The sequence below is a fragment of the Chelonia mydas genome, chromosome 1 (genome assembly GCF_015237465.2).
Source record: "Chelonia mydas isolate rCheMyd1 chromosome 1, rCheMyd1.pri.v2, whole genome shotgun sequence".
Classification (NCBI taxonomy): Eukaryota; Metazoa; Chordata; order Testudines; family Cheloniidae; genus Chelonia; species Chelonia mydas.
The window spans coordinates 176,055,998-176,083,207 of NC_057849.1; the positions used below are offsets into that span (position 1 = coordinate 176,055,998).

At 42.0% G+C, this 27,210-nt stretch overlaps 1 protein-coding gene and 1 long non-coding RNA gene across 4 annotated transcripts in view; one reads left to right on the forward strand and one right to left on the reverse strand.

Annotated features, from left to right (window-relative positions):
- Window positions 1-27,210, reverse strand: part of ROBO1 (roundabout guidance receptor 1) — a 1,017,416-nt gene that overhangs the window by 453,935 nt on the left and 536,271 nt on the right. The window lies entirely within an intron of this gene.
- Window positions 1,382-16,325, forward strand: LOC122464110. Its single transcript, XR_006287997.1, has 3 exons — window positions 1,382-1,451; window positions 10,854-10,922; window positions 15,767-16,325. It is a non-coding gene; the product is annotated as an uncharacterized LOC122464110 (long non-coding RNA).

Genomic DNA, 27,210 nt, shown 5'->3' on the forward strand with positions numbered 1-27,210 from the left:
CTGTTCAAGAGGTAAAGACGGACATCATTTTTCATTAAGAAGACAAGCTTGATATTTTTCTTTTTCTTAAGACATACTATAGCAATCTTCATTGATTCTCACAGTTTAACATGTAATAAAGGAGCAGCAGATCAAAAGGTTTACTTAAAAGGCACAACTGTTTGAAGCTGTATTAAGAGATAGGTAAACAATAACAATTACAAATTAATTTCAGTCTGTGGCTTGTATTAATAATGCTAGAATTAAAAATGAAAAAAGCCCTTTAAGTTATGTTCACTCATTCTTCAAAACGTTCACAGTCTCAAAACATCAGTGGTATAAATATCATGTGGAGATAAAAGAGCATCAGTTTAACTCCATGAAGTCCTGAAGGCAGACTTTCATAACAATAATGATCAGGCTATCACATCTTGGAAGTACTATGAAGTAGGTTTTACACTAGGTATATCTACCTATGTAACAACCAGGCAAATATAGCTAGCTATCAACATAGCTATAGATATACATACACAAAACCCCTATAGACAAGTTTAGTACAATGTTTTACTTGGATCCCAGATTTGAAATCAGATATCAACTTTTTAAGCTAATGTTTGTAGAAAAATTATTATTTTATTTTCTTGTAGTGGTATATCACATCTGTCTCATTACATTAATGACTCAAAGAGCAATTAATTTATAATCAATACTTTCAAACGTTTTTTATATATATAATTTCTTTGAAGCTGTATCTGTGCAATCAACTTATATCTTGTAAAAGGCATATATTTGTTCTATAGATAAATGTGAGATCAGATACAAAAACACTTGCATTTTGGATAGAATAGTCCCTGAGATGGGAAGTAGTTTATACTTCAGCACATCTTTAATTTACTGTATTTGAACTACTACAAAAATAGACTAAGCTTATGTTCTTGCTTTGAAAAGTTATGAGCATTTTCATATCTTTCAACATAGTAATATCTTCAGTTGATTACAAGTAAGATTGGAAAACAAATCCTTTAATGAAATATCTGCAACAAAATATTGAATACAATTACACACTGCTCAGCAAGGCTGCTGATGAAGTGAAACAAATGCAACATATCAAATGTTTCCATGAAAAACATCATTAAAGTTTTTCTGGTATGCACCTTAATGGGCTACAAAGAATAAATCACATTAAAATAATGGTAAGACACTAACAACCCAATTTCATGGAGAACTTCAACTCCTGAAAGATTTGAAGCCTCGGGCATTTACAATTTACTGTTCTCATTTACAGAAATGATTTGCAGATCTAAATGAATATTTTCTCTCTCCTTTTTTCTTTGGGTCAAACTAGCCTCTGTTTATTAAAACAATTCACTGCAAAGCCAAAGAGGTCATTTCAGGGTAAAATCTCCATCATTGCTAAGAGTAACCCAAACAGGGTGTCCAGTTGGACTATTTGAATTATGAAGTGACATCAGGTAATGTTTGGTTCTGCTAAGATTCTATATTCTTTGAGCTAAAACATTCTAAAGACTAAGGTCTAAAGAGAAACCTTTTCTTGTAATGTAGTACATTAACAGTTGTTTATATTTCTATATCGTTATGTTTGATTTATGCTCTCAAGCTGTGTTGATAAACTTTATGCATAGAAATGTGTATACTTACCAATCTACTGCCAAACTATCAAAGAAGGAACTCCTCTGTCAGTAGCTTATGAATTCATAAGTTAAATCAAAGTAATATTCATAGGGTATAGCTCATTTTTCATCTCCCCCTATTTTAGAGCAATAGAAATAGTTTCTCTCAAATTGCTAATTTTCAGTGTGGGGAGGGAAGGAATATTTTAATATATGATTTAGAAAAAGAATGAATAAAAACAGCAGTGGATGTGTTGACGTGGTTCACCTCACTCAGTGATGCTTAGGAACAATTGTGGCTTCTCTAAAATGAAACTACACTTCATACGTAAAACTAGCATCCGTTAAAAATACTAGTGTTTTTGGTTAAGGTTACCATGCTGTTCCTATTGAAATCAGTGGAAAAAGTCCTATTCATTTCAATGAAAGAAGGGTCGTGCCCTAAAAATCAGTGTTGTTTTTCCCCCCAAAAATCCCAAACCTAAGAGAAAAGTCGGCATAGTATATCATACACTATCCTGATAAGCTAGAAAGCATGGGAAGTAAAGAGGTATTAAAAAATAAAAGCTGCTCTCACCAGGGAGAGCTTTTGTTTTCTGCACAATCAAATAGAATGGCTTTGCTAATAGCATAGCAGATTACTGGGCCAATGCATAAAATTTAAAGCAAGTAAAATCCATGAAAGGCTTGAGTGTAATATTCTGAGATTACAATCAGATTTTATGGGTAAAATCTCAGTGGTAAATGAGCATCAGGTCTCAATCACAGTTCTACTTTTGAGGAGTAACCATGTGCAGTCAACATATTTAGTGTCACCTTTGTTAATCTATATAACGTACACATCTGTTTCTGCAAGTGGGGACACAGAGCCAAGATGGGAGCTTGTTCTGTTGTAATTGGCTTTCCTTATACAGAATATTAGTGTATGCCCTGGTGGAAAGTTTTCCAAGATCATTACTTTTCTTGAGAAGCCATAGGTTTCTAAACCTGACATATGTAAGGTGTGGTCCATAGGCCACTAGTAGTCCACAAAGCTCTTGTTGGTCACATGGTACACCTCTGCTTCCTTCTTTACAGTGATTTCTACTGCCACCCAGCCTCTTGCTAGGCCATATCTTGCAGTCTTTACTCAAGCACAGCTCCCATTGAAATCAGGGACTGCAGAATATGGCCCATATTACTAGAGCCAGGATGCAAGCAGTTGCAGCTGTTGAAGCAAAGGAGGGGGGACATGCAAGTATAAGAGGAATGAGGTAAGAAACCAGGGCAGCTTTAGCTGTGGTCTGTGGGTGCAACTGCACCCACACAAATCAGGCCAGGTCAAACCTGAACAATGCTCTGACACGGCACACAATGTGACTCGCTCAAATTCAGCCAAGCCACCCCTCTGTCAGGCAGGTGTGATTCCAGATCAGATTTCAATGAGTGCTGTTGTGACACCATGTACCAGCTCACAGCACCACTCAGGTTTGGCTCAGCTACACCTCGGTCATGACAGAGGGAGGGCTGGGCCAAATTTGAATGAATGGTGTTTCAAGCTGGTGCATGGGGTCACAGTGACGCTCAGGTTTGGCACCTACCATCGATAGTGCAGGGAGCAACTCGCCCATGCTGGCAGGGCCCAGATTTTACTGTTGCTGTCACTGTCGTCATCATGCCAGGTCCAAGGTGACCTGCCAGGCCAAGAGCCCAGAGTGGGGTCACGCATATTGCTTCTACTTGCAGCAGGACCTGAATGCAAGGGGATGCAGGATCGGGAGCAGCCTCACACAGGACAGAATCATCCCAACCCCATAGGGAGGCCAACGACCCCACAGACCTGGGCCCTCTCTGACCCCCCCCCCCCCACCCATCTCCACAACCATTGAATTGGGAGGCAACATCCATCTACTAAGAAACTGGCTTCCAGTGGGACCAAAGTAATCCACAGAATGAGACAACAGCTGCCTCAACAAGCTACTTTCCTGGAAAGTGAGACAAGGGAAAGCAGTGGTGCGCAACAGAATGAGAGCTACACAGGAGAGTGTGTTTCTGAAGCTATGCTCCTGCAGCACATCTAAGTGATACAGGATATCCGCTACAGGCATTCACCTTTCAGTGGAGCTCAGATGACCTGAATAGTACAGGAAGCTTACACCTCAAGCAGAGGAGATTGGTAGATCTATGGAAACGGAAACTAATTTGACTTCAATGTCAGGTAGAGTTGATCAAAAATGGAATTTCCATCCTGCAGGAAATTCTGATATTTCAACTTTGTTTTTTGGAATGATTTGGGATAAAAAGTCAAAATATCAAAACTTCACAAGAAACAAAAAATTTCAAATTGGGAATGTCAAAAAGTTTGGTTTTAGAATGTTTGACATTAATCTGTGTCCATTGACCTCCCACGGTGCCCCATGAGAGTTGTAGTTTGGGTGCCTCATGCATCCATTCTCCCATATTGGCCAGGCTCCCCAGCAGGATATTATCTCCCAGGATGCCCTAAAGCAGCTCAGCTAGAGGGGTGATCACAGATTTGTGTCAGATTCACCCCATATAAAACATTTAGATTTGGGGCGAAGTGACCTAAGACATTTCTGTTAGGAAAAATCAAGTCATTTTGGCAAAACTGGCATTTTCACAAGGAAAACGTTGACTTTGTGGAAACCATATTTTCTGTCAAAACACTGGGAGCAAATTCCCAGCTAGCTCTATTATTAACAATATTTGTACAAATTCACCAAAAACTGAAGCTACTACAAGGATCATAGGGAGTTATTACTATGAACTTCCTCTCACAATGTTTTCATTACCTCCATAAACCAAAACTGGGCCTTCTCCGAGCTTGACATCTAAATAAATGGGTGCATGCACAATTTTTTTTTTTCAATATACAATTTTGATGTTAGAATGTTACATACAATATATTTATCACTCTTCTGTTCTGTGTGATGCATGAAAGAAGAAAGCAGAATTTCTTTCAGTATATATGGTCTTTTGCTATACTGAGTTCACGGTCAAGTAGATAAGGAGCTATAAATCACAAAACCATATTCTACATTACCAGTAGTGATGAGACCACCTCAAGGATTTTGAGGGTTTTCAAACCTCTTAAACTATAATTTGGGTATAAAAAACTAATTAGAATCCCTAATCCTTTCTTTCACTGAAATATCAACACATATATTTTATTCCCAGGATGAATCCATTTATCATTATTAAAACAAATCCATGTTTTTCTTACTATATGGAATTCAGTGCTCTGTTCTAGAATTAGAATGGAACATATCACCACCAGCATCCAGATTGGCAGAAATGGTAAATATACAATGTTTTATTTTTCATTTAATTTTTTCTTTCCCCTTCCTCACCTTAATCCCAGATTCCTCTGCACTCTACCCCTTTTACATCTGACTTTTTCCAATGACTCTTTTTTTCATTCTGCAAAATGGAGCTGAGCTTTAATGATATCAGGTTGAATTTATTCAGTAGAAAGGACCAAAGATTGTGTTTGAAAGTTCAACTCGAAGTCAAATAAAACTGAGTTCACATTCTGCTTACTGGACACTGTGACAAAAGCAGTAGGGAGGAAGAAATCCAGTAGAAAAACTAGGATGTAAAATGGAGGAGAATGAAGAAAATGAAAAACAAACAAAAAATATTTCTAATTTAAAAAAAGTGACTACATGAATGCAGATATGTGTGAAACTTCAGAATGACTCTGAGCTACAGTGAAAAAGATGGCAAATGTTGTCCACAGTGCAGATTGGATTTGTGCTGAGGAACAACTGTTGTAACCAGATCTCCTGCCACAGCTAAATTTGTAAAATACAAAGGGGCCTTGAGTAGGTTAGAAGTTAGGCAAAACGAGTTTGCCCAACCTTCGTTTCTAGGGTTAACAAGCCCTACAGCTTTATTTTCCAAAACCTTAATTAAAAGTAGGAAAAAATAATTTAGGTGCTGATGTTCAGAAGTGGCTCCTCTCCATTTCTGTGCTCAGAAATAATGGGGCAAAAATAACTGCAGATCCAGCTGATAGCCTAATCAGACAGTCACAATCAGGTAGTTGGGCATTTAAGTGCTATAAAATGCTTCCACAATTATTTTTTCTACAATGAATTTGCAGACAGAAAATTAAATGTGAAGTTGAGATGATTCTAACTGGTTTGAATCACCACTAGATGATGGTTTAATTCATCATTAAACCAAGGAACAAAAATCTTAGATTCATCTAGAAAGTATCCCCTCAATATTTTTGGATGCACTGTAACATATATTTAGAAGTCGCATGCGAGAAGTTCTTTATCACTGATATCCTGTGGCTTTCGTTTTTGCTGCATGCATGATTTATATAAGTGGGTTGCTGTCACTGTAGAATGGTGTAGCATGCAGCATATTGCAAGTAGTCTCTGAACTGTTGAGTAATAGCCCATTTCAAAGTCAGGAATTAAAGCTTTTCTGAATGTGAATAATAGTTCTTTTCTGCTTGGCGGGGGGTGAAGGGTTTGGAATCAAAGCCTATTACTCACAAATAGATTTGTTCAAGAACTGAAATTTATGTTCTGTGGAAAATTGTGATATTTAAACATAAAATTGCTTGACTGGGAACAAAAAGCCAATTTTTTAAAAATTGTTACATGAAAAGTCCCTAAAAATTAGATTCAGGACCATTGACATATTTCATTTTGATAGTGGCTTTTCAGTTAATTTCTTTGTAGCTTTTATATTATATTAAATATGATATAAAAGTCAAATGACACTACTGAAATGAAAATTTCATCTTTTTTACCATATAAAACTTTAATTATAATGGACATAGTCCCATGAAACATCTTGATCTTCGGATGGCAGAATTCTGCCATCAAAATGTTTGACCAGTTCTGCTGACAATGAATTTCCTTGACACTGATAAAATATTGCCCCTCGCCCTTCGGTCAAAGTGTAAATGAGCAAAAGAAATAGCTGGCCAACTGGGAATACACCATTATGGATAGTGGTAGATAAATTATCCATCAGTTTCACCAAAACCTGCTTGTGGCTTTCAGTCCAGTGGAGTTTCTGAGTTTGAGATAAGTGGTAAAATTTCCTCTTGCCTTACGTAGGCCTCTTTCCCTGTGCATTAAATGTATTTGAAAAGTCATATAAAGAAAAGTCATTTAACAAGACAAGAAAAGTCGTGAATGAGCATACAATAGTACCTTGGGAAACCCATTAGCTTCTGTATCCCTTAGACAATTTCTGGTCTTTTTCACTTCATATTCTGAATGGTTGCTAGCTCACTACACTTGATTTCGTATTAATTTTCATAGATATCAGATTTCTGTCTTGGAAAGAGGTTCAACATAATAATTAATGTGTTTTTAATTTCTCACAAACATTTAAAAACTTTCTTTATCTCTTCTGCATGCTGATTGCCTTGCTATGAACCAAGTTGTTATCTAAAAACGGGATGCATATATCAGTTATTCAATACTGGGAAGCCGCTGGGGCATTTATCAACCCAAAGGGAATGCAAGTTCATGGAGTATCTTCTAGATGCTACAGGTGTGACCAGCTTCTGGACATCCTCACTCATTAGAAATTTGGAATGAAGTTAAACCGTTAATTTCGCCTTACACCAGTTCTTGCATTCTGGATAGTTGGTTTCTATCTGGTAGAATTTTACAGCTCATTCCTTCTTAAGTAATGCACAGTCTCAATCACACCACCTTTTTTTCCATACATGTATTAAAGAATACAGAGAACATGACAGTGTTAGTCATTCTTTCAATAAAAATTTCCACTGTAACTTTTGATCTAGACGAGTCAAGGAATAATGCCATAGGCCCAGTGAATAGGGGTGATCTTAATAGACCTGGTGTTCTTGTTTGGAAGTATACCTCTCCATTTTAACCCTTTTTTGGGGGGGAAAAAACAGTTTATCATTGTTTTAAACATGCTTCTTCAAAATCAAGCACTGGATTCTTCCTCAGTTGTGCACATACACATTAACCAACTAGTTATTTATACATACTTGAAAGCAGGAGTTAAAGTGATGAGAAGGGAGAAGTACAAGCCTCTCCTCTGCTAAAAGCAGAGGGAGAGTTCCCTTTTTCTCTGGCTGGTGTGGGACTGTCTGATATATTTGTACAATGCCTAGCACAATGGAGCACTGATCTTGGATGGTCCCTAGGCACTACCATAATAAACATGATTAATAACATTGAAAACTCCTCCTCTTGTCTTCATCTATTTTAACCACTGCCCCTAATCCATGCCATACCCTTGGGGATGTGATGCACAGGCTGATGTGTTAGCAGGCCTTATCTCTTTGCATTCAGAGCTATGCAGAAATTCTGCCCAGATTGCATGCCTTCTTTGATGAGGATGGGGTTTCTGTTATCTGTTGTGTATATTTTCAGTTATATTTTTTACAATCTTTCTATTTCTTCTTTGAAACAATTTCAACATATTTCATTACTTTCTGTAATTATTAGACACACACGATATGGATATCACACAAAAGTTAGATTTAATCTCATAAGAAAACAGATGCTATATTTAAAATGATTTAAGAGTTCTGTTCTTTTATGTTAAGACATATATTGTGTGTCTTTGATCATTCTAAATGGAATGTTAAGTGATGTGCTGTTCAGATAAACTATTTATAATTGTGTTTGAAGGTATGTTAATGAGTTTCTGAAACAGTTTGGAAACTATAACAAAAATAATAGCTATAGTGCACCTGGACAACTTTCATCATTTCTCAGCATACCACCACCTGCAGTGCCACAGCAACTAAATATAATGGAATCTATGTATTTTGCATTAAACTGTAGAAACTAAGCCCCCATTCTGAAGTGATTTGGCACAGGTGGGCTCTTGCGCCTGTGCTTAACCTACCTGCTTTCAATATAACTCTTCATAGGTCCAGTTGGCAGAAATTGCAGGATTGGGATCTATGATGTCATGTTAAAACGTGTTCCATTATCCGAGGGGATTTCAGCATTAGTACAGGGGCACAGAAGATCAAAAGTTGTTGGGTCAAACGGCAATTAGGAAATACTAACATTTAGCTGTAAACATTTTCTTTCCCCTTCATGAACCCAATCTTCCCTTAATTAAACCTAGGGAAATTCAGGAGAAATAGAAAACCAGTATGCTCAACTGCAGTTCTGGTAAGTCTCAATACTGACTCCTCTGGTTTGCAAACTTTAATTTCTGCCTGAAGATAGAATGCCAGTCAATCAGAGTAAATGAGAATATTCTAACAAATTGTATAGTAAGCATGGGTAATTTAAAAAGTATTTCCAGGAAAGAGCAAATCCATCACTCTATTTTAATTCAGTATAAAAACGACAGTAGGCATCTCCCATGCAGACAGTGCTCCCCCTCCCCTCCCCCAACAAATACTACTGGCAAGGAGATCTCGGAGAAAACAAATTGTGCCCCAGTTGACATTTCAAGGTATGCCATCTGGAAAAAAGATAAAACAGAAATAGCACCACATGAAGCACAATTCCTCCCAGGAAAAGAAATTACTCAGGCAAAGGGACACTGCAGCAGACAACTAGGATGGAATATGCTGGAGGGACAGGTTTCAGAGTAGCAGCCGTGTAAGTCTGTATCCGCAAAAAGAAAAGGAGGACTTGTGGCACCTTAAATTTGTTAGTCTCTAAGGTGCCACAAGTACCGGAGGGACAGGCGTATGGAGAGGCTGGTGAAATGTGACAAGGATGCACTAATGAGAAGTGAAGAGCATTAGACTAGCTATAACAAGTGAGAAAATCTTAGTAGCATTGGACTAACACTGAGAAACCTAGTAACATCAGGGAGCTGAAACAAGACTTCACATCAAGACTGGATGCCATCAAGCTAAATAATTCGTCCTCTCAATAGAAGCTCATGAGGGTTTTTAAGAACTGGGAAGTGTCTGCAGTGAATCTTTAGCAACAGCTTGGCCTGAGTTCTCATTCCAGTTTTATGACAGAAATGTTAGCTACAGCTCATCAGAAATCTGCACCATTGGGGATGCGACTGAAAAATGCATTACAGCTCTTAGCAGCCAACAATATTCTTCCTGAACTCAATAGTTAAGGCCCTATTATGGGAGGTGCTGAGCAAGTCTGCCCTCATTTATTTTAATGGGAGTTGTGTGTTCACTACCTCACAAAGGCTGGGCCTTTAACAAGAGAAGTACCAACATTATCTCCTCTCATTACTGTCATTATACTTCCTTCTATGCTGCCCATCTTGTAAAAAAAAAATCCCAGTTCCAATCCGTCACTCTTCCCCTCAATGAAATTGCTCTTAAAGACTCACAAATTCCACATCAGCCAATCCTCCACCTCATTATAAAAGGGAGACTGAAAGATAGGGGGCGAAGAGTGGATGCAAAGAAAACTCATTTGTTGTAAATTACCAGAAACTCTTGGTCACCAGGTGCATCTTTGTCATTTAGACTATAAATTCCTTGGGGGTAAGCACTGGCTTAACAAATGACTTGTAGTATGCTTATCACACCATCATGCATGTGTCCCAGCATAGTGACACCATCTCACACAGATGCTTTTCAGCTCCAGGATGTGAGTTAGGTTACATGATATCAATTTTGGTTGAATTTATGGCATATAGTAGGTATCATGCAATAGAAAAACAAAAACTAAAAAAACAAAAAGCAAACAAATAAACCTCCCCACCAAGGTATAGCTGCATGATTGTTACCTCACTGACATACATACAGTGTAAAAAGCTAGAATTATTGAAGAAACCATTTCTCACTTGTTGTATGGATAATTAACTGCCTTTTCTGTTGTTTGCTCATACATAGTCTTCAAAACAGTAAAAAAAAGTCTGTACCCTTTAGTCTTTAATTTGAAAAGAATGCAAAATGAAAATATATATATATATATACACACACACACACACACACGAGTTTCTTCATGCTGAGAGATGCTGGTTGTCTTTCTGAAATTTCATTGTATTGGTCAGATGACATGAAATTTGTGTGAGCAAGATTATCCTTCTTCCAAATTGTGAAACAACTTTGAATAGGAGTGATAACTTGCAAGAATTGTCTTAAATCCATATAATGTTCTCAGTGCCAATATTTTCAGTGAGATCAGAACATTCACAGAATACATGTTTGCATATGCAGATGTATCCATCTGCTGAGTGGCTGCCAGTGAACGTCACCTTTTCACTTGAAGCTTTCATTCCAGCTAATGTATAATGAAATCCCAGATATGTGACATATTAACCCTTTTTGGCCTAGCTGTTTTACAGAGCCAGCAAAACGTCCTATCCAGGGCAAGGAAACACCTGGAAGATCATTATTTCTTCATTGCATCCAAGGTAAATTCTAATGTCTGTAACGCATTTGACAGAAGATATGATATCTGGACAGAAACACGAAGTCAGATTTAAACCAATGAAATTTTTCTCTCATTTTGGTAGACTAATGTTTAAATCACGATGTTTGTATTTCAAAATTGTAATAGTAATACTTTGAACTTACATAATGCTTTTCAACTATTCACTAATCCACCTTCACAAAATTCCAGTGATGCATTTTACAGAAAGGGAGATTGTAGCAGATATTAAATGGTTTACCAAGACAAAGTAAACTATTTAATCTTAGTAGCCAAAGAGGGAGTCAGTTTCAGAACTGGGGTTACAGCTAAAGAGTTCCTACCTTTCAGTCATATGCTCTAATCAGAGCTCTCGTAACACCATTATATACAACAATATATTGTAATTTTCGTACCCACCAACATTTTTGTGTATAAATATTTTCCATAAGTGTCTTTTTTTTAAAATACACATTCTTCAATACCTTGTTTCTGCCTACATATGAGGCAAAACAAATGAGGTTCTCATTCATGGCTATGCGACGACAGAGTGTAATGCTTAAAATGCAAGGAACTAGGTGTAAAAGAGACAATATTTGCCCTTTGGACCAGTGAAATCTAGGATAACTGCAGAGTAATACTCAGTTGCTTATGAGCCTTCAGGAAAACAAGTGTAATGTTTCCATTGTAGCAGTCATATTGACACCATGGTCCTCATCTAATTACAAATATGTAGCATTGGGAACAGAGCTCATTGCCAAAAACAAAGGCCTTTTCTTAGCTAGCTAGAAGAGCATCTTCACTAGACAGTAAAGGGAACTGGCATGTGTAATTGACTATCCCCACTCTCTGTGGGATACAATCAGCACTTAAGATGGTTTAACTATATCATCTTATAGTGGATTGCTCTAGAAAGAGCACACATACGTATCTTATTACTACTGGTAGCAAATGCTGATCTCTTTTCAACTCAAGTAGTAAAGCCCTGTGGGAGATTTTTTGAAGTGAAAGTTGTATATTTTGTTCCCTATCCCACATATATGCAGTCAGATATTAGCGAGTTAATACAGCTATAGTAATTTTAAGATGAAAAGTGCTATGGAATTGCTAAGTATTACTGCAAGGCCATAGATTGATTCATATGCAAATGAGAAGTTTTGGCATTTTCCATTGGATGGTGGGCAATGCTATATGTACAAGGCAAAGTAAATCTAGTATAAATGTCTTATGTTGTTGCAGTCTTGGTGGAAGTTACTTCCTCAGCTGTAGGGTCAGTGTAGTGAATGCAGCCGTAATGAGAGAGACTTATATGGACGAGATAACGGTAAGAAGAGCAGACTATAATGCAGACTGTCCACTCAGATTATTTTCTCTACTTATTGCTTAGGGTAGGCGAGGTCCCACAGAATACACTTTTGCCAAGGTGAATGGGATAAGATAGAGACCATGCTCAATTAATCAAGGTGTAATACCAGGTACAATGTTTCTGAACACCAGCCCTCACTGTGCATTGCAGAAAATCTCTAATTTTCACTGTATCTCTCCTATAATTGGTTGAAATCTTATTTTTAAACTCCTTTCAATATTGAAAGGATTTTGTATTTTCTTTAAAGTGAAAGACGACATCATGCTGAGGAAATTTATGCAAATTAAGCAGGGCTCATACAAAGCAATTAGTTTCAAGATCAGAGGTGACATTTTTTCCCCTTAACTAATGCTAGTTTTAAGCTTTTATTCATGAGCCTATAAATGAATATTCCCTCAAAGGAACATGTATAAAAGAAGAGGGGATGTCAACAGACAGGACCAAGACATTTTTTCCTAACATATTTATAGATAAATAACCCTCTGGAGAGTAAACACTTATTTAGAAATCATAGTTTGCTTAAAACTGAGCAATAGGCAAGAGTATATGCAGGTTTTACAATCTAAAAATTTGTAAAGACAGGGAACATAATGGTTGGATGCCTGGAAAGTCTTAAGTCATTCAAAACATACTAGAGTAAGCATTCATTTGGTGGTTTTACTTGTGTCCACAATACCACCACCTGCCTTAAAATGACTACTTTGAGTTAGTCCTCCCCCAAAGCATACAGCCAGTTCATGCTCTGCTTGTGTATTACATATTCTCAGTAGTAATGTACTATTTTTCCTCCAAATACCACAGCATCTGGGAATTTGGGAATCTGTGGCAAACTGGAGGAAGGCAAGGAATAGTGACTTTACACTTCATGTTCCTAGCGGGAATAGTGTCAGCAGAACCACCAGCAGTATTAATACCTACTCCATACACTCTTTTGGCAGCATGGCTCCTTTAGAAGCAGTGATGCCTAATGTGAGGGAGGCCATAAGAGGGCAATGCAGCCCATCTGCTTTGATGGAGCTTCAATTTCTCGTTGTTTCCCAGGATAACATGGTTTCAGGCCATGCTAAGCACTTTACAAAAATTATTTTAAGCTTCACAACAGCCCTGCTGTTATTATCTTATGGAAAAACAGGTTGGGAGAGGTGAAGTAACTTCTCAGGGTCACACAGGAAGTCTGGGGCACACCTGGAATTCAGACCTACAAGACACCCAGCTCTAAACACTAGACAAATCCTTCGTCAGCAACCATCAGCTTCAGTATCTCCAAAAGCAATCCATGTCTAGAATGTAATGTACAAAATTATTCCTAAAGTACTAGGATCTCACAAATCTCTCTTCCCTCACCCTACATATGAACCTAGCTGAATGACTGTGGAGATCACAGTAGTTCACAGAAACTTATTTTACATGTAAGGACTAATGTGCCTGCTTTCCCCATGCAGCTCCAAACACAATCCACACAGTTTTTCTGGAGTTTGGCTTGGTGCACAAAAGGCACTCAGAATGAAACACTAAGTCCATCTGAAGCATTCTTCCCAAGCTTGGCTACTTCGAGGATCTCTCCCTCAGATCTACTCACCTCACATTCTAGGCCATCTCTGGATTCTGATCCCAACAGAGCCCACTAAAGTCAATGGGAGTAAGAGAATTTAAGGCCACAAAGGACTACCATATCATCTAGTGTGACCTCCCACTCAGCACCCACATACTAAACCCAACAACCAAAATTAAGCCAAAATATTACAGGCCACAGAAGGCTAAACCAATGTGGTCCATAGGCAGAGCATAGGAGGGACCAAGGTGCACCAATGCCTGAGGCCCCTGCAATAGGAGGGACCCAATTAAGTGAGATATACCCAGATAATCCTAGCAAGTGACCTGAACACTATGCTGCAAAGGAAAGTGAACCTCCTCCATAAGTCATTGCCAATATGGCCCGGGGGAAAAATCCTCCCTGACCCTACATATGGGAATCAGTTAAACACAGAGCATGAGAGCTAGAACCAACCAGCTAAGCATAAGAGAGAGAGAATAGTTGGTGAGACCTCAGAGCACTGGCCTACCCCTGTCCAGTGTCCTATCTCCAGTTGTGGTCATGTCTGATGCTTCAGACCAAAGAGACAAAAAAAATCACAAAAAAGCCAGAATACACTGGAGAGGAAGGAAGAATCCTGACTGAGCATAGGGAACATAAAACAAAAACTAGAAGGAACCCCCAGGGCTCTCAATCCCTGCCCCTCACCAATACAAACAAACCCATCATGCAATCTTACTCATACATTTGTCCAGCTCTTGTCTCAAAACTAATTAAGTTGTTTGCCCCCACAACTCCTGTTGGGAGGCTGTTCCAGAAAAAAACAGTCACTAAACTTTTGTAACTGTTGTTCTTTGAGATGTGTTGCTCCTGTCCATTCCATGCTAGATGTGTGTGCACTGTTGCTGGAGATTTTTCCCTTAGTGGTATCCCTTGGGCTGACTCTAGCAACCTCTGGAATTGCACACATTTGCACCGGTATAAGGAGTGCTGCCAGCCCTCAGTTCCTTCTTGCCAGTAACTCTTGACAGAGAGGTAGGAGAATGGATCATGGAATGGACATGAGCAACACATCTCAAAGAACAACAGCTATGAAAGGTTAGTAACTGTTTTTATTTCTTCGAGTGCTTGCTCATGTCCATTCCATGCTAGGTGACTCACAAGCAGTACACCTAGAGGTGGGCTCGGAATCCATGGATGTGCTGACTGCAGCAGTGCTCTCCCAAAACTGCCATCATCACGGGCCTGTTGAGTGATGGCATAGTGGGACATGAAGGTATGAACTGATGACCAGGTTGTGGCTCTGTATCTGTCCTGGATTGGTATGTGGGTGAGGAACGCTGCTGCCAAAGCCTGGGCTCTTCTGGAATGAGAGGTCACAATGGCCAGAGGCGGAAGGTTTATCTGCTCATAGCAAGCTCAGATACAAGTGGTTATCCAGAACGAGATTCTTTGGGTTGATATGGGTAGCCTTCTCATCCTTTCCACTCTTGCTAAAAAGAGCTGCACAGACTTGCAGAAGGTTTTAGTTCTCTTAATATAAAAGGCGAGGGTCTATGAAGTCAACATTACTCAGAGGTTTTGTGAGGCTTTGGGAAGAAGACAGTAGAAAGATGGCCTCGTTGTTGTGGAATTGTGGCACAACCTTTAGTAGGAAGGTTGGATGGGGGGGCGCAGTTGGTACTGGAGTCTGGTGGTGCATAGGCTGGGTACCGGTGATGTGCCCTGGGTGGAGCAAAAGATTCTCCTTCAGACTCTGAAGAGGAGTCTCTTGGGGACCATGGTGGAACTGTACCCACTTCTGCCTCCATGCAGTGCTGGGGTTCCAGGGTCTGGTGATGAGTCAATGACCACAATGCCAGGATCATGGTAGGCTTACACCTAGAGGGAGCCAGGGGTGCCAGTGCTGGGAAGGAGCCCAACTCTCCCTGTTCCCTTCTGCTTCCAGTTGCCTTGGCTGGGGGGTGCCCCCTTGAAGTAGTCAGGAACAGGAGATAGAAGATGTCCTTCGCCGCTTGGAAAGCCTCTGGGATTGAAAGGACTGTCAGACCGCTGGCACCGCGGCAGCTTCCAGGGCTCGGCAGAAGGTTCCGCACTGGACTCAACATCTTAGGCAGAGTCAACGGTGCCATCTCTGGCTCAGGGAGGAAGAGTGGCCCAACACAGGTCTCACTGTAATGGCCTCTCCCCAGTTACCCTTCCTCTGCGCCAATGAGTGCCCTCTCTCAGTGCACGGCTTCCTGTGCTTCTTCCTCAGCACTGGAGATGGAGAAGGTGCCAGGAAGAGCATGGTGCCAGGGGAGCGCTTTGCACGGGTGTCAAAGTGCTTGGTGTCGATTTAGAATGGCTCGGCTCTGATACAGGTCTGAGGGTGGCCTCCATGAGGATGCCCTTCAGCCAAATGCTCCTGACTTTTTAGTGCGAGGTCTGAAGTCTCTGCAGATCTGGCAGTTGTCCTTTACTTGGGTTTCCCCCAGACACTTTAAGCAGCTGGCTTGCAGGTCACTCACTGGCATAGGTTTACTGCAAGAGGCACATGGCTTGAAACCTGGGAATCAGGGCATGCCTAGCCCCTGGGGTGAAGAGTCCTTTAGACGACGGGCTAACTATTCACACTACTGTGTACACTAACACTACGTATATGAACTATGTACACTAACTATAATAACTATGAACAGAGAAGAGTCCAAACAACTGGGGAAGAAGCCTTGCCACAGCAAGAAGGATCGTTCCAGCAACCATCACGGACGGTAAAAAGGAAAATTGAGAGGGTGCTGCGCCAGAGATGCCCCCTATGTGCGCGACTCCAGAAGGCAGTAGAGACAACCCCAATGAATACCACTAAGGGAAAAAATCTCCGGCAACTGTACATGCCTAGCATGGAATAGACATGAGCAAACACTTGAAGAACCTCACCTCTGTGATGGTTGGGAACCTTTTCCATTTTCCAGAGTGAATTTGTTCCTGGCCAATTTGTACTATTTGTTTTCATGCTAATATTGTCCTACAGGTTGCGATCAGAGACTGCTAATTTCCCCATTTACTTAGCCTGAGGTTTCAGGAGCGGGTGTAGCAAAGGCGTGTGGCCTCCCTCAAAGATGACAGTGAGGGAGAGCCACACCCACTTACACGTTTACATGTGGAGAACATGGGAAAGGCCCACCCTCTGACAGAAAGGGGGACTGCATTCATTGTCGACCCACCACTAGCAGAGGCAGCCATGGATCTCAACAAGCTGGTGAAATGGTAGGCCGAGAGTCAAAAACAAGAGCAAGCTGCCCAGCTCCAGCAGCAGCAGCAACTGCTACAAATCCTGAGAGCCAAGCAGCAGCAGCTCATACGGGAGCTGGGGGCCCAGCAGCAGTAGCAACAGGGGCAATATGCTCAGTAACTGGCCACTTTACTGCCCAGCCTCTCCAGTCCCACCACTGAAGGCCCAGTAGTGACAGTAACCCCTTCGATGCTACTCCACGTCATGAAAGTAGGATCTGAGGACGATCCAGAAGCGTTCTTAATTATGTTTGAGTGTGTCGCCTCGGCTGCAGGCTGGGACCTGACTCAGTGGGCCACTGTGCTGGTCCCTTATCTAACAGGGGCACCCCACGCCGTGTATTGCGCCCTCTCTAATGAGGAGGCACGTGATTATCGGGCTGTAAAGGCAGCAATCCTAGACACATTGGACATTACCCCCAAAACCTTCTGATGTCTGTTTTGGGGAAAAACCTCCCCATCGGGGGCTTGAACCCAAATCACGGCCCAGGAACTGAGAGACACATGCTGGCAGTGGCTGCAACTGGAGTGATGCTCCGCCACAGAGGAAGCTGAACAGAGCATTACAGGGCAGTTCCTATGTATCCATCCCCCTTTGGGGAGGACATGGATAACGTCACCACCATGAGTGCAACAGTACGCCTGATGGAAGACTTCCTGGCTGCAGAGAGCCCAGTGCCACAAAGGGCTGCCACAACGGCTCAGGCCCCCACTCGGCCAGCCCTGCCTGCTTTCCTGCGAGCCACCGCTAATTCTAGCCTACCACGCAGAGGCAGTCCCAGCCCTAGCCCTCAGGCCTGCCCTGCCCTGATACCCCGCGGAAATCCCACCCCCACCCTGAGCCATGGCAGGGGAAGGAAACCCTTACTGCCAGGCCCTCCACAACCCTCATCGGTACCCGGGACCCAAGCAGCATCCACCAACATCAGCCCCTGCTTCACGTGCAGCCAGCTTGGGCACCTTCAATGACAATGGTATCTAGCCTTGCAGCCATTCGCCTTTCCCATACAACATCAAGCCAGCAAGGAGCACGCCAACACAGATGCGTTGTCGTGGCTGGGGGAAGTGGACCGGGAGACTGGGAGCTGGGTTTGGGAGCGGGGAGGTGTATAGCAAAGTGGCGTGGCCTCCCTCAGAGACTGACAGCGAGGGAGAGCCAGACATCCCCTGGTGGGTGGAACCCGAAAGGCCTAGGCCGCCACGCCAGAAGCGGAACAGGAAGTATAAGAGGCGGGCCCTGCAGCTGAATTGAGGAAGAGCCGCCGAGGGAGGCAGACGCTTCCAGCCTGCTGCTGGAGCTGGAACCCACAGAAGACTTCGGCTGTCCCAAGGAGCCTGCTCAGGTACCAGGACTGCCTGAGACACCCGACACTGAAGAGTTGCTGGAACTACGGCTTTCACTGTACCCCAGGGAAACAGAGGACGACCCTTGGATGCAGGTACATCCGAGGGGGAGTATAAGAAGCAACCCAGGGGAACCAGACTACGGTCCGTCTGTGGGGCCGCTGTAGACATGGTCAGCATCTTGCGGGTGGATTCTCCACTGACCCAGTGGCAGACCACTCTGCTGCTGTTAGGGCCCTGGGCTGGGACGCAATGGAGGGGGGTGGGCCCACGTCCTCCCTACCACCCCAGTCCTGGGGTGGCAGTACTCCCCCTCCTTAGGCTAGGAGGCCGTAGACTATAATGGGTGCTCACCCCTTGCCTAAGCCCCATAGAGTGTGTTGGGCGCTCAACCCCCTGCCGGCACCCTAGACTGCTTGCTGGGGCCCCCACCCTGGCTGAGGGCCTGGGTGCCCTGAACCACTCACAGCTACTCTGCCTAAGGGTTAAAGCCTTCGACTGTGTGGGTGCCCCGCCCTGGTGGAGGGCCTGAGCCCCTGAACTATTCATGGCCCTACCCTGCCTACGGTTTGGGGGAGCCGGAGACTGCTAATTTCCCCATGTACTTAGCTTGTTGTTTCAAAAGCAGGTGTAGCAAAGGGGTGTGGCTTCCCTGAGAGAAGACAGTGTGGGAGAGCCACACACACCTACACATTTACAGTTGATATACTGCTTTTTTTTCATCACAGACTGATAATCTCTTGTTTTAGAGGAGGGAAATTGGTGCTCATTCACAGAACAATACTACAAATTCTTAAATGGAGGATTGCAACAATCAGCTTCAAATCTATCGCATAAATGAAGGGAAGTACATGTGAAATCTCTGGACAACCTACATCCTTCAACACAGCCTAGCACAAAAATCGGTTTAAAAAACCCCTTTAAAGCGTCTGAAGCTCAAAGGTGAGTGGTGTTCTTTGTATGATGTTCTCTTCAGTGGTATTGTGCAATGGTTAAAAAACTAAAATGACTGATATGCTAGGAAACAAGTAATACATGTTTGCTTTCCCTGTCTGAATTTGTATTCCTTTGAAAGTCGAGACTCCAGGAAAACTCAGACGTAACCCCCCACACTAAAATATTGCCACTGGCGTCTGCTTAAGGACTGATATAATAGGCCAATCATTTTGGGGGCATCATGTCCTTTTTTTAAAAAAGTTCCCACACTCAGATGGCTGTCAATGGTGGTGCCAGTGAACCGTTACTCAAAGCCCCCCAAACACTTTGTAAACTAGAAGCTGGGAGGACAATAGTAAATTTCAGTCCTAGAAAGAGATAGTGTACTGAATACACAATACCAAGCTTTGTCTGCTTGGGGCTACTGTTGAAGGAGAAGGCTACTTAATCTCCTCATTTGCCCAGGGGATTCTAACTGTTTTAATGTGTCCTTTTTGAGAGCCTGTGAACTGGAGAATATAGGCTGGTAACAACTTTCTTTGGGACTACATCGGCAAAACCAAAAGCTGCCAACACAGAAAGCTAGCACAGTGGTGCTAATGAGCACAAAGAAGACCTTTAACTGTTTTTACAGCTACCATGGCTAGGGTTTCATGTCACTCTTTGGAGAAGGAACTAATTCTTTGGCTTGTTTTATAAGAGTCTAGCTTCTGTCACAGTGTGGAGGATGGCCTCTTCACCGATTTTGTTGAATAATAATAAAGCCTGATGCATCTTTAATGAACTGTGGGATTTCTGGGTTTTCTCCTCTTAATATACAGTTCAGACAGAAACCTGTATGTTCTTGGTGACTTTAAAAAATATACTACACTTTAATTAAGGACTACTACTGGTGAAAGTATGTTAAAAAAGGTCAGTATATATTAATACTTAGGGGTAAATTCAGATGTAGCAGAGTTATACCACTGTGAACTGGTGGAAGTTAGAGGAGAAGAGACTGTTAATGCTTAGTTTGAGGATAAATGAGGGCTGCTGCTTTCTGTATTTCTACAATAGGATGGATATTTTCAATATTCCGGCATTTTCTCTGTTGTGTTGTGCAAAGTCTTTGGTAAGCATAAAAAATACAAAATTGTAAATGTGGGGACAGAGATATTAAAACATATGCAATAATACAAATACAGAGTATAGGCCCAATAGTTTGACTGTCATGTTACTGTTAATGGGAACATTTAAATGAGACAACAAAACTCTATTCAAGAAACTTCTCAAAGAAGTGAGGGACTTGCTGAACAAGATAAAACTTAACATATGAAAGTACTATACTCTAAGCACAAGACTTTCCTTTACCTAACAAAGTATTTTACTGTACTTAGTCTTACTGGTCATGCATTCTGTAGCATAATGTGGCCATAATGAGCAAAAATCATATTTTCTGCTAGGTCTCACGATATTCTTTCTATAGTGATGGGAATGGAGACTGAACACCCAATCTGTGTGTATGTGTGTGGCTGTATGTGTGTTCATCATTTCTTTTCTCCTTATCACTCCCTCTCTCACTCTTTCTTCCTGTTTTTCCTCAATTGTTGTATTAAAAAATTCAAAGATTAATGCACTGCAGCTGCAGCTGAAGTGCTAACGAGAGCGCCAGGGCAAGAGGACAGGTTCAAGAGCTGCAGGTTGTGCGCTTTTTCCTGCAGTAGCTTAGGATAAGCAGCACATTTATCTCTTCATATTAGCACTTCTTATCAAATAATGTATGAACCATAAATAACAGACTATCAAACGTTCTACAAGCTCCAGCACAGCCGCAGGTTTCAAAGCACACTAGTTGTCCGTTCTCTTTTTGCGAATGCACTCGACGTCAGTCTCATGAGGAATCTCACACATATTTACTCATTTGACCAAAACAAAAACAAGACGATCACATTACAGCCATGAAAAATATATATTGTAGTTAATCTGGAAGCATTAAATTAAACCTGTTTATAGTATTTTGGGGCCCCCTCTAGCTAAAATGAACTTCGTGGGCTTAAATTATTCTGAAGCATGTTCTGCTATACAACAAATCTGTTTTCATATCAGCTTGTGCCTCTTGAAAATAGCCATGCAGGTGAGAATTTATGCTGAGAGGTTGGATTTACACCCATCGGTCATGAGCTAGATTCATGACCCAATTTAGTAAAATGCTGATAATGTTTTTTGTTAACATGCTTTGGGTGCAGAGTGTTTCAGGAAGGGCAACCAATTGGCTTGGTATAATTGTGAACACCTACATCAATATGGCTCAAGTGTCCTCTCATTTTTAGTGGGGTAAATCATACGTAGCTTCAGTGAAGACAATGGAGCTACACTGGTATTAGAAGAGAACCAGATTTCTAGTATCTAAATATCAGCATGCCTTTTACTGAATATCCACTACCATCTACACACCTCATATTGATCCATTCGACGTTAAAGGACTCATGTGAGCAAGGTTAGGATGAGTAGAAAAAGGGAAAGGCGACAGTTGGTATTCTACAGACTCTGACAAGTGGGTTTTATTTAGTCAGAAATAAACCCAGAAGATGCTGAGATCCGGAAGCCAATAGAGCAAATTCAGCTCAGCCTTTCTCTAGAGGATTTTTGTTTTGCTAATTCCCTGTATTTCTGGTCAAGTAAAATTTCTTTTATTATGGCTCAGCATTCAGAGATTTTCTGTGCTGCCAAGTGAACTGATTTGATTTTCACCAGGAATCATGGCAGCAATTCCATGTAATTCAAAACCTGGCCAACTGCTCTACCCTTCCCTTCTTCCCCTGCAGTCCTTACATGGAGGCTCAAGCCAACCATTCCCTAGTGTTTTATGGAATGTGTATGACAGCAGACAAATGGTCCACTCCAGTCTATTCAAAGCACCACCTGAGATCAGCAATAATACGTTTACCTAAAAAGACAATGATTTAAGCCTATTGCGGTTGGAGAAAAAGGATGAAAACACACACACCTGATGGAATACAATAGTAATTTACAAAATACCCAGGCTGGCCCAGGGGCCAAACCCTAATACTCCCCAGGTAAGCCTGAGCTAACAGTGTTGCAGAAAGCTGCATGGTCAGCCTCTAAACAAGGGAATATCTCGTATTACCCAAGAGTGACTTCTCCAGCTGGTTAGGAAGCAGCACTGATGAGCTCCAAACTTGGCCTAGGGACTAGATCTTGTTCCCCAAACAAGTCTGCTTTGTGATGCTCTGGGGGTGCAAAGTATACAAAATGGAGCAAATGAACAGCTGAAGATTCACTTGGGTAAGAAAATCCTCAAATGGCAAAGATCCAGTATAGCTAGTCTTATGCCATCTGAACTTGCAGCCCCCAATATAGCAATATCATGTGCTTGGTGGAGGGGAAGTGCATGTGGCTGGAGGACTCTTGTGCTCCCTGGCTGCCAGAATGACCCTTTGAAGGCCATGGCAGCTAGGAATAAATTGGCCCTGAGACTACTCTAAATTATACTTGGTTTAAATGGTCCCAGGATCACAGGGTATAAAGGGGGCACACAGCCACCTTTATCCCTCTTGCCTAGGTCTTGTTCTGAGCATAGCTCAGTTGGACTGAAGGATCAGACCCCATGTCTTCTCAGTCAGAAAGATGGTCAGACATAGAGGCTAATATAGTTGGGGTATTTAAAGTAGGAGAGAACACTCCAAGTGTGGAAAGTGGAATCTGTTCTTTGGTTTGCAGAGGGAAATTCATCTACATTTACAACATAATTTATGGCATAAAATAGTTACTTGGCCTCAGACGGCTGGTTTAGGATCCTCATGTATCAGGCAAGAAAGTGGGGAAGTGGAGATAGGAAGATTCATTATTTGAAATCTCCCTCTTTATTTGGCTCTCTCAAGCCCAAATCTGTGCATCAGAACAGAAAGGCTTCGGTGGCTTGGCTGCATGTGAAGCCAAATTCTCCAACCTACTCTGACTTCTGTGGATGGAGCGAGCCCCTTGGTAGTTATAAATTACAGAGATCCCTGTACTAATGTAAACACAGCTACATTCACGCATCTGTGTTCTATTAAATGAACAGTGGTTGCCAAAACAAGTATTATCATTTCCACCAATAAATAAATAATATTCTTAGGGCTAGTCACCAGCAAACTTAGCTTTATTGACATTGTTAACCCTGCCTCCACAGATTAGTGCTAGGACTCCAATCCCATGGGCAACGTGAGCTTTGTGTGCAAAGCAAGAGCTGTTCAATACAATGCAGTAATACAAAATACATAATTTCTGGAAACTTTAAACTCCAGTGGAACCTCACTAATTCAGAATGAGTGAGAGCCCCATTGTGAATTACTCAGTTTTGTGAATTAGGGAGTTTGTTGCAAGTCCTCCCATTCAGTATCTTTGTGGATGGATCCAGGGAAGGAATCCACCTTCTTTCTCCTTCAGCCTTGTTCCCCTCTCCCCTCAGAAGCTGTGAAGCAGCTGGGGAACCGTTTCACAGACACTAATACAGCCATGAAACAGCAGTAGCCCTCTACCCCAGCTGCTTTCATGGGAGAAGTATCATTCTAGCAGCATGTTTTACAGCAGATTTATAAATCATACTACAGTACAGTATATGTCCCAGAACCCTATGAATTATCATCAGACAACTGAAACTAAACTACACATATCAAATTACATGAAGGTAGCCTTTTTATGGAGAAACATTGATTTTATATTGTCCAATGATGAGCAAATTCTGTCCCCTCATCGGTAGGTGTGGAGGGCCCCTTGGTGGTGGAACTGGTGCAGCGAGCAGTGCGTGACTAGAGGGCAGCTTCTCCACTGTGGATCTCAACGCCATGGCTGTTCTCTATGCACCATCAAACAGATGGTTGAGTAGGGAAGGATGTGGAGAAGCTAGTATTATGGCTGCCTGTGCTATATCTGCTTTGTAGTTAAACACAGGAATTCAGTCTCTAGTACTTCAGACTGACATCTTTGACAAGCACTGAGAATTCACAGCTTTCTTTTCGAATGCAAAAGAAAAGGTGTAAAGTAATAAAATGGATGATGTCTATCTTCCCTCCTCCCCCATCTCTCCAGGGTGTTAGGGCACACTGTATGGTACTCTTTAGCTTTAAAGGTTTATCGCCTCACTCTGTGAATATCATTTTGTTTAAATCTCACTAACATATCCTGTCTATTTTGTCTGCATTTCCGTCCTCATGTAGGGCTTACTAGAAGGCATTTTTGCCAAATCAAAAGATTTCCTCTTTAGAATTAGCCTGCTCCTCTTAACTGATTTTTTTCAGTGGTGTTACAATCCAGTATTTTTGAACAATGATGGGAGAAGGAATAGAGGGAAATCAATAGAAGCATGAATGATGGGAACCAGAAACTTACAGTGGTGTCATTATCATTATAAAAAAGAAGCTTACAAGAAGTGGAAGGTTGGACATATGACCAGGGAAGAGTATAAAAATATTGCTCGGGCATGTAGGAAAGATATCAGGAGGGCCAAATCGCACCTGGAGCTGCAGCTAGCAAGAGATGTTAAAAGTAACAAGAAGGGTTTCTTCAGGTATGTTGGCAACAAGAAGAAAGCCAAGGAAAGTGTGGGCCCCTTACTGAATGAGGGAGGCAACCTAGTGACAGAGGATGTGGAAAAAGCTAATGTACTCAATGCTTTTTTTGCCTCTGTTTTCACTAACAAGGTCAGCTCCCAGACTGCTGCGCTGGGCATCACAAAATGGGGAAGAGATGGCCAGCCCTCTGTAGAGATAGAGGTGGTTAGGGACTATTTAGAAAAGCTGGACGTGCACAAGTCCATGGGGCCGGACGAGTTGCATCCGAGAGTGCTGAAGGAATTGGCGGCTGTGATTGCAGAGCCCTTGGCCATTATCTTTGAAAACTCGTGGCGAACGGGGGAAGTCCCGGATGACTGGAAAAAGGCTAATGTAGTGCCCATCTTTAAAAAAGGGAAGAAGGAGGATCCTGGGAACTACAGGCCAGTCAGCCTCACCTCAGTCCCTGGAAAAATCATGGAGCAGGTCCTCAAAGAATCAATCCTGAAGCACTTACATGAGAGGAAAGTGATCAGGAACAGTCAGCATGGATTCACCAAGGGAAGGTCATGCCTGACTAATCTAATCGCCTTTTATGATGAGATTACTGGTTCTGTGGATGAAGGGAAAGCAGTGGATGTATTGTTTCTTGACTTTAGCAAAGCTTTTGACACGGTCTCCCACAGTATTCTTGTCAGCAAGTTAAGGAAGTATGGGCTGGATGAATGCACTATAAGGTGGGTAGAAAGCTGGCTAGATTGTCGGGCTCAACGGGTAGTGATCAATGGCTCCATGTCTAGTTGGCAGCCGGTGTCAAGTGGAGTGCCCCAGGGGTCGGTCCTGGGGCCCGTTTTGTTCAATATCTTCATAAATGATCTGGAGGATGGTGTGGATTGCACTCTCAGCAAATTTGCGGATGATACTAAACTGGGAGGAGTGGTAGATACGCTGGAGGGGAGGGATAGGATACAGAAGGACCTAGACAAATTGGAGGTTTGGGCCAAAAGAAATCTGATGAGGTTCAATAAGGATAAGTGCAGGGTCCTACACTTAGGATGGAAGAATCCAATGCACCGCTACAGACTAGGGACCGAATGGCTAGGCAGCAGTTCTGCGGAAAAGGACCTAGGGGTGACAGTGGACGAGAAGCTGGATATGAGTCAGCAGTGTGCCCTTGTTGCCAAGAAGGCCAATGGCATTTTGGGAGGTATAAGTAGGGGCATAGCGAGCAGATCGAGGGACGTGATCGTTCCCCTCTATTCGACACTGGTGAGGCCTCATCTGGAGTACTGTGTCCAGTTTTGGGCCCCACACTACAAGAAGGATGTGGATAAATTGGAGAGAGTCCAGCGAAGGGCAACAAAAATGATTAGGGGTCTAGAGCACATGACTTATGAGGAGAGGCTGAGGGAGCTGGGATTGTTTAGTCTGCAGAAGAGAAGAATGAGGGGGGATTTAATAGCTGCTTTCAACTACCTGAAAGGGGGTTCCAAAGAGGATGGCTCTAGACTGTTCTCAATGGTAGCAGATGACAGAACGAGGAGTAATGGTCTCAAGTTGCAATGGGGGAGGTTTAGATTGGATATTAGGAAAAACTTTTTCACTAAGAGGGTGGTGAAACACTGGAATGCGTTACCTAGGGAGGCGGTAGAATCTCCTTCCTTAGAGGTTTTTAAGGTCAGGCTTGACAAAGCCCTGGCTGGGATGATTTAACTGGGAATTGGTCCTGCTTCGAGCATGGGGTTGGACTAGATGACCTTCTGGGGTCCCTTCCAACCCTGATATTCTATGATTCTATGATCTTTAAATTACCTGGAGCTGTATTCAGGAAAGCATAGTAACTTGTATGTTGTGATCTCTTTAGAGAGATACCTCCAGGTAACTTGAAAATTAGTCAGTCTAGTCCTCAAGTACCCAAATCTTTGCCATATGCAGCTAGTTATTTTCTTGTAGTAGACAGTCAGAAGTGGTTCTAATCGGGAGGGATCTGAATGCAGACCAATTCAGGAAGGAAACTCCATGTATAGAAAGAGATATTTGTGAGAGAAGTGAACAAACATGTAAAGGATAGCATATTTGGCAGAGCACATGGGATGAGGGAGCAACATGAAAACAAAAAGGGGGAGATAAGTAGGGAGGGACAAAGTCATGCAAGGACAAGCTCTGGATATAGTATACATTGAGGAAGCCAGTGGAAGTATGCAAAAGGGGTGGGGGAGACCAAGTCAAATGTGAGATGCAATGCAACAAAGCCATAATTCTGCTGATGGCCAAAGAGACATATTTTCTCCCCTCATGGAGAGTATTCACC